Raw genomic sequence first — 7496 nt, forward strand, 5'->3', positions numbered from 1 at the left:
GTGCTCTCTCCACCCACCCTTCTGTGCTCCATGCTTACCCCATATGCTCCATACTCCCCGCATGCCTTCCCCCAGGTCCCTAGGCATAGTCCACGAACCCTGCACATCCTCGGTGCTCCCTAGCCCCTGTCTCCCAAGCCCCATGTCCCTTTGAGGCCAGGCGTCTCCATTCACCTTCCACCCCATCTGAGCCCCAGCACTCACCCCCTCTCTCTGTCCTGACTCAGAGTCATCTGTGCGCCCTCTGACCCCCACCCACATCCTGCCAGGGACCTTTGTTCTACCCAGACCCTCCTCTCCCAACCACTCTTATTTTTTTGGTAACAATTTTATTGTGATATGATTTTAACACCACAGAATGCAGCTGTTCCAAATGATTCTTAGTAATTCAATAATTTTTTCTAATTCTTCCATGCCTGCAATTCAAGCTCAAAACATTTCCATCCTTTCAAAAGGATTTTGTTTCAGGTTTTGTACAGGACTTTTACATTCATACATGGGTGGATGGGGGGGGGCACCAGTCTGCGGGTTTTCCGTGGGCGGGTCTTTGTTCACTCCTCCGCTGTTTAATGAACACGTTTGTGAAGAATCACTGTTGTTTCCACCTTCGGTGTTTCTTGGAGTTCTCCAGTGAACACATCCTTCCTATGCTTTTCCTTATGGAAAGTTTTAAATTACTATTCCAATTTTTTAATTGCTATGGATCTGTTCAGATTTTCATTTCTTGAGTAATTTTTCTCTTTCTAGGAGTTTTCCCACTTATGTGGTCTAATTTTCTAGCATAAAGGTCTTCGAAATATTTTACTATCCTTTTAACTATTAAAAGGTTGGTACTGATGTCTCATTTCTGACCTTGGTAATTTGTATCTTTTTTTTGTCTTAGTAAAACACTGAAAATTATTTTGATCTTTTCAAAGAACAATTTTTAAAAAGATTTTATTTATCTTTAGAAGGGAAGGGAAGGAGACAGGGAGAGAAAGATCAATGTATGGTTGCTTCTTGTGTGTCTGTCCCCTGCTGGGAACTGGTCTGCAACCCAGGCATGTGCCCTGACTGAGAATCGAACCATGATCCTTTGGATCTCAGGCCTATGCTCAATCCACTGAGCTACACCAGCCAGGGCTCAAAGAAAAACTTTTTAATTTTATTTGGCATTCTCTATTTTTTCTTTATTTTCACTTCAGTAATTTCTACCTTCATCATTATTATTCTTCCTTTGTTGCTTGTTTTGGGGTTTGGGTTACTTTCCCTTTTCCATTTTTCTTAAACTTGAAGTTGAAATTACTGATTTCAGGTCTCCTGTTCTAACACAGGCATTTGCAGGTATAAATTTTTCTTTATATTGTACACTGCTCTAGCTGCATCCCATTATTTTTTATGTTGTTTTCATTTTTTCTAGCTCAAAAAAGTTCCTAATTGTCTTTGTATTTCTTTTTTTGACACATAGATTATTTAGAAATATGTTGCTTAATTTCCAAATATGTGAGGCTTTCCCAAATTTCCTTCTGTTGTTGACTTCTGATTAAACTCCATCATTGTGAAAACACATACTTCACTGTTTTATAGGCTGGAACACTGCCCATTCTGGAGAGTGGTCCACGTGCACCTAACAAGAATGTGTGTTCTATTGCTCTGCAGTGTAGTGTTCTATTGTATCAACAACTGTGCCCATGAGATTTTAATTTACAGAGGTGGTTGAGTGACACCACCACTGAAAGATTAACATTACTTATATTTCTCAAGAAAACAAGGCATTCCTCTGGATATGCATTGCTGCCTGGTGTCAATTCCTTTGTCCAAAGTGGGTCCATTCCTCCCTCTCTGTGCTTTTGTCTCATGTGTGTCTGTGTATATATTTTTATATGTACACATATATACATACAAATATACACATACATAATATCTATATATTATAATCCCAATAATACAATTTTATAATTATTGTTTTATTGTTTAGCTTTTATATCAGTCAAGAAAATTTTATTGATACTGTCTTCAGTCTACATATATACTTATGTTTAGCATGTCTTTTATTTCTCCATGTAGGTTTGAGTTTTCATCTGGTTTTAATTGCCTTTAGTCCTTTAATATTTCTTGTAAGAAAAGCTTGGTAGCAGCAAATTCAGTTTTTATATGCCTGGGAATATCATTATTTTATCTTCATTGTTGAAGGATAGTTTTGCTAGTTATGGAATTCTTAGCCAGTTTTTGTTTCTTTTAGTTATTTAAGTATGTTATCTCAGTGTGTTCTGCCCCACCCCCCCACTGTTTTTAATGCAAAATCAGCTGTTAATCTTATTGAGGTTCCCCTGTATGTGATATGTTGTTTTCTCTTCCTGCTTTCAAGATTTTTCCTTTGCTTTTGGCTTTCATTAAATTGACTATAATGTGTCTGGATATGGGTCTTTTTGTGTTCACCTTTTGGAGTTTATTGAGGTTATTGGATGTGCATGTTAATGACTTTCATCATGTTTTTAACCTCTCGCTTTCTAGAACTCACATGTACATGTATGTTGGTGTCTCACCATTCTCTGAGGTTCTGTTCAGTGTTCTTACTCTTTTCTTCTTTTTCAGATTGGATCATCTATATTGATACATCTTAAAATTAACTAATTCTATCTTTTGCAAATCTGCTGTTGAGCCCTCTTTTAATTTATTCACTTCAGTTTTCATACTCTTGAGCTCTAGAATTTTCATTTATTTATTGTTTACGTTTTTGTCTTCTTATTAATGTTCTCTATTTAATGGACCATTGCCATTATACTGTCTTTAATTTTTTTATTTTTGCATTTAGGTGCCTACTACTTTTTTTAAACAGGGTTAAATGCGTATAACATGAAATGTACCATCTTAACCTTTTTAAGTGTACAGCACAGTTATGTTAACTATATACATGCTGTTTTTCAACAACACCTAGAACTTTTTTATCTACCAAAGCTGAGATTCTACACACACTGACCAACAACTCTTTTTTTCCTCTCCCACCCACCACTGGCCACCACCATTCTACTTACTCTTTCTAAGAATTCGACTATTTTAGATACCTCACAGAAGTGGATTAATTAATTTTTGTTTTCTTGAGACTGGATTATATCATTTAGCATAATACCTTCAAGGTTTATCCTTTGAAAGATAACCTTTATCCAAGGTTATATCATATAACACTATACACACACACACACATACATATCACCTTTATCCATTTACATGTCAGTTGACATGTGTGGTTTTTCCACCTCTGGGCTATTGTGAATACCCCTACAGTGAACATGGGTGTACAGATATCTTTTCAAGGTCTTTTTCAAATATTTTCAAAATACACCCTTAAGTGGGGTTTCTGGATCATATGATAATTCTGTTTTCATTTTTTTAGTTTTTCTACTGTTACATTGGAACTATAACATTTTACATTCCCACCACTATGCACAAGACTTCCTCTCCACATTCTGGCTAACACTTGTTATATTTTTTGTTTTATATAGTGGCCATCCTAATGGGTGTGAGGTGATACCTCATTGGTTTTAATTTGCATTTCCCCAATGATTAGTAATATTCAGCATTTTTATATATGCTTATTGTCATTTGGCTAGCTTTCTTGGAGAGCTGCCTATTGAAGTCCTTTGTCCATTTTTTAATCTGGTTACTTTTATTGTTGAGTTGTAGGAATTTGTTGTGTATTCTGAATATTAACACCTTACTAGATAATGTGGCTTGCAAATATCTTTTCCCATTCTATAGGCTGCATTTTAATTCTTATGATATTTCCATTAATGTGCAGAAATTTTACATTTTGACATAGTCTTATTTTTCTATTATATGTAATCATGCAAAAAAACATGGGGGGGAAGCTTCATGACACTGAATTTGGCAATGGTTTCTTAGATATGATGCTAAAAGCACAAGCAAAAATACAAGGTCTGTTTAGAAGGTATCCATGTAATATTAAAAATAGAGACATTTATTGAAGAAGATATAAAAAACATCATACATAGGACAGTGATGCCTCAGTCCCATTTAAAATAGGCGCCTTTAGACCTCAGATCGTCCTCTCAATCATCATTAGCAGTCCCATCATATTTTCCTGAATCTCATAACTGGCCTGAAATCTCTTCCCTTTCAAATGTGATTTTAGTTTTGGGAAAAATCAGAAGTCACAGGGCACCAAATCTGGACTGTAGGGGTGCTGAGTCACCTGGGTGATTTTATGTTTCACCAAAAAATTGCATGAGACATGATGCATAAGTGGGCATGTTGCCGAGGTCTAGCCTCGGCAGGGTTTAGAGTCCCTGAAGGATGGGAGAGACAGCGCAGGCAAAGAATGAAGAGTCAGACACCCGGTTTGATGCCGGAGAACAGCCACTCTCTGTGGGTCTGACCAAACTCTCTGAGTTTAATTTAAGCTTCATTTTTATAGAGATTGTAACATAACATTAAAGGAAGAGGTGTATGGCATGATCAATTAAGCAGAAAACATTAATGCAGAGGTAACTAGAAAAAGTACAGGAAATTCATAGATCAAGTTATGTTAAACAAAAGTTATTTTGACCAGAAGAGTCATTAATTAGACAATTAGAACTAACTATATGTACAGAGCTTTAGATGTCATATTATTTATAAAGTTCTTATAATTAGGCATGGGGCAATTATTCCTATATGCTTAGTTTGTAATAGTTAATTAGCTCATCCTGCTTTTTTTATCTATCTAATTCTACTTGATATATATTTTTGTCCAAGGTAGAGGAGGGGCTGTTACTCCATCAACTTTTAGATATTCAGGGACTACTTCATTAAGAGGGACTTTGTTCTCTGGCCAAGAAATTATTTTGTATAACTTCATTGGAATTATGTGGATCATTGGGCCTGAAATGCAAGTGTCTAAAAATCCCACCACTTGCTCATCGCAAAAGCAAACATACAGGGAGAGATAGACAGGAAATCCAGCCACAATTGCCTCTGCTGTGCAGATGCATCTCATCCATCCCGGCTGTGTCAAGGGACAGCTGCTGGTTGGCTCCCGACAGCATGTGGTCACAATGAAGCTGCCGATCACCAGTTGCCCATGGCTGTGGTCTTCTGAATCATCTGAATAGCTTCTGTGAGGAATGTTCAAGCTTTTAAAAAAATTTTTTAATATATTTTATTGATTATACCATTACAGTTCTTCTATTCCCCCCCTTCATTCCCCTCCACCCCGCACACCCCCTCCCTCACCCTTCCCCCCTTTAGTTTATGACCACCTGTCTCAAGTTCTTTAGATTCTATATTTCCCATACTATTCTTGCCCTCCCCCCATCTATTTTTTACCTACTGTCTATGCTACTTATTTTCTGCATCTTCTCCCCTCTTCTTCTCCTCCCACTCCCCTGTTGCTAATCCTCCATGTGTTCTTCATTTCTATGGTTCTGCTCCTGATCTAGCTGTCCTCTTAGTTTGCTTTTGTTTTAGGTGTGGTTGTTAATAACTGTGAGTTTGCTGTCCTTTCACTGTTAATATTTTTCATCTTCTTTTTCTTAGATAAGTCCCTTTAGCATTTCATATAATAAGGGCTTGGTGATGATGAACTCCTTGAATTTGATCTTATCTGAGAAGCACTTTATCTGTCCTTCCATTCTAAATGAAAGCTTTGCTGGATAGAGCAGTCTTGGCTGTAGGTCTTTGGATTTCATGACTTGGAATACTTCCCTCCAGCTCCTTCTTGCTTGCAAGGTCTCTTTTGAGAAATCTGCTGACAGTCTGATGGGAACTCCTTTGTAGGTAACTGTCCCCTTATCTCTTGCTCCTTCTAGGATTCTCTCCTTCATTTTGGTCTTGGCTAATGTGATTATGATGTGCCTTGGTGTGTTTCTTCTTGGGTCCAACTTCTTTGGGACTCTCTGAGCTTCCTGGATTTCCTGGAAGTCTATTTCCTTTGCCAGACTGGGGAAGTTCTCCTTTATTATTTGTTCAAATAAGTTTTTCACTCGTGGCTGTTCCTCTTCCCCTTCTGGTACCCCTATAATTGGGATGTTGGAACGTTTAAAGATGTCCTGGAGGTTCCTAAGCCTCTCCTCATTTTTGTGAATTCTTATAACTTCACTTTTTCCTGTTTGGTCACTGCTTCCTTCTTTCTGGTCCACCCCCTTGATTTGAGTCCCAGTTTCCTTTCCATCACTATTGGTTTCCTGTGTATTTCCCTTCATTTCAATTAGTTTAGCCTTCATATGTTCCTCTAATTTGTGGCTAAAATCAACCAGTTCTGTGAGCATCCTGATCACCAGTATCTTGAATTGTGCATCTGAGAGGTTCGTTATTTCCTGGTCGCTTAGAGTTATTGGCTCTGGGGCTTTGAGTTCTTCTTCAGCCATATTTTGGACTGTTTGTGCCTGTTACATATGAGGAGCAGAGCCCTAGGTGTTCACCAGGGCAGGGCCACTCAGTTGCTGGGTTATGAGGTTGTATGTGGGGGCGGGACCAAAGGAAAGCAATGGCGGGCCCCCTCAGCTGCCTTCCACCACCACCAAGGGCCTCGATCCGTCCCACTGCTCGGGAATGTGTGACCGCAGTCTGCCCGCTGCTGGGTTCACTGCTGGGGGCTTCGCGGTCCGTCTCACTGCTCACTCCCCTGCTGGTTTATCTGCGCGTGAATGTGTGACTGCAGCCAGCCCGCCGCCCGGAGCCCTCACTGGGTCAGCTCGACACAGGGCTGCCTGGGCGCTTGGGGTCAGGGGATCTTTCTTGCCTGTCCCTGCTCTGCTGCTGGCTCCGCCCCTCTTACTGGTCCCGGTTGAATGGTTCGTTGTTGTTCGACTTCCATATAGTTCAATTTTCCGTTCTTTGGCTGCATCTTTGTTCTCCAAACCTTTGTTGCATTCAAACTTGGTTGTGGGAGAAGGCACAGTGTTTCCACCTACGCCTCCATCTTGGCAGAAGTCCAGAATGTTCAAGCTTAATGCAGAATTTGATGCAGATTCATTGCTGTAGTCACTCAGTCATTTTGAATGTGATGGCCACACAGTACACATGTCACTCAGCAGGCTCTACTGCCCCCAATGACTACTACAGTGAAGTTGTTGTTGTTAACCTGTGGGCATTCCTGTCCACTCTCCTTGACTGCCCACATTGATGTCACACAAACCATTGTTGTTATATCAACGATGGCTGGACTTTTTCCAGATAGACCTTGTATGGTTTAAGCCTTTGATACATTTTGAGATAATTTCTGTGTATAGTGTAAGGTAAGTGTCCAGTTTTCCTAACACCATTTTTTGAAGAAACCATACTTTCCCCATTGTGTAGCCTTGGTACCCTTGTCAAATCATTTGATCATATGTACAAGAGCTCATTTCTGGGCTCTATTCTGTTACTTTGGTCTATGTCTCTCTTTATTCCAGTACCTTACTGTACTTTTGTAATATGTTTTCTGACTATAGTTTTGCAATAGATCTTGAAATCAGGAAGTGTGAGGCCTCCAGCTTTATTTTCTTTTTCAGTATCTTTCTTTTTTGTTATTTGGTGTA

The sequence above is a fragment of the Sturnira hondurensis genome, unplaced genomic scaffold, assembly GCF_014824575.4.
Source record: "Sturnira hondurensis isolate 20B ecotype Veracruz unplaced genomic scaffold, ASM1482457v3 Scaffold0018097, whole genome shotgun sequence".
NCBI classification, from domain to species: Eukaryota; Metazoa; Chordata; class Mammalia; order Chiroptera; family Phyllostomidae; genus Sturnira; species Sturnira hondurensis.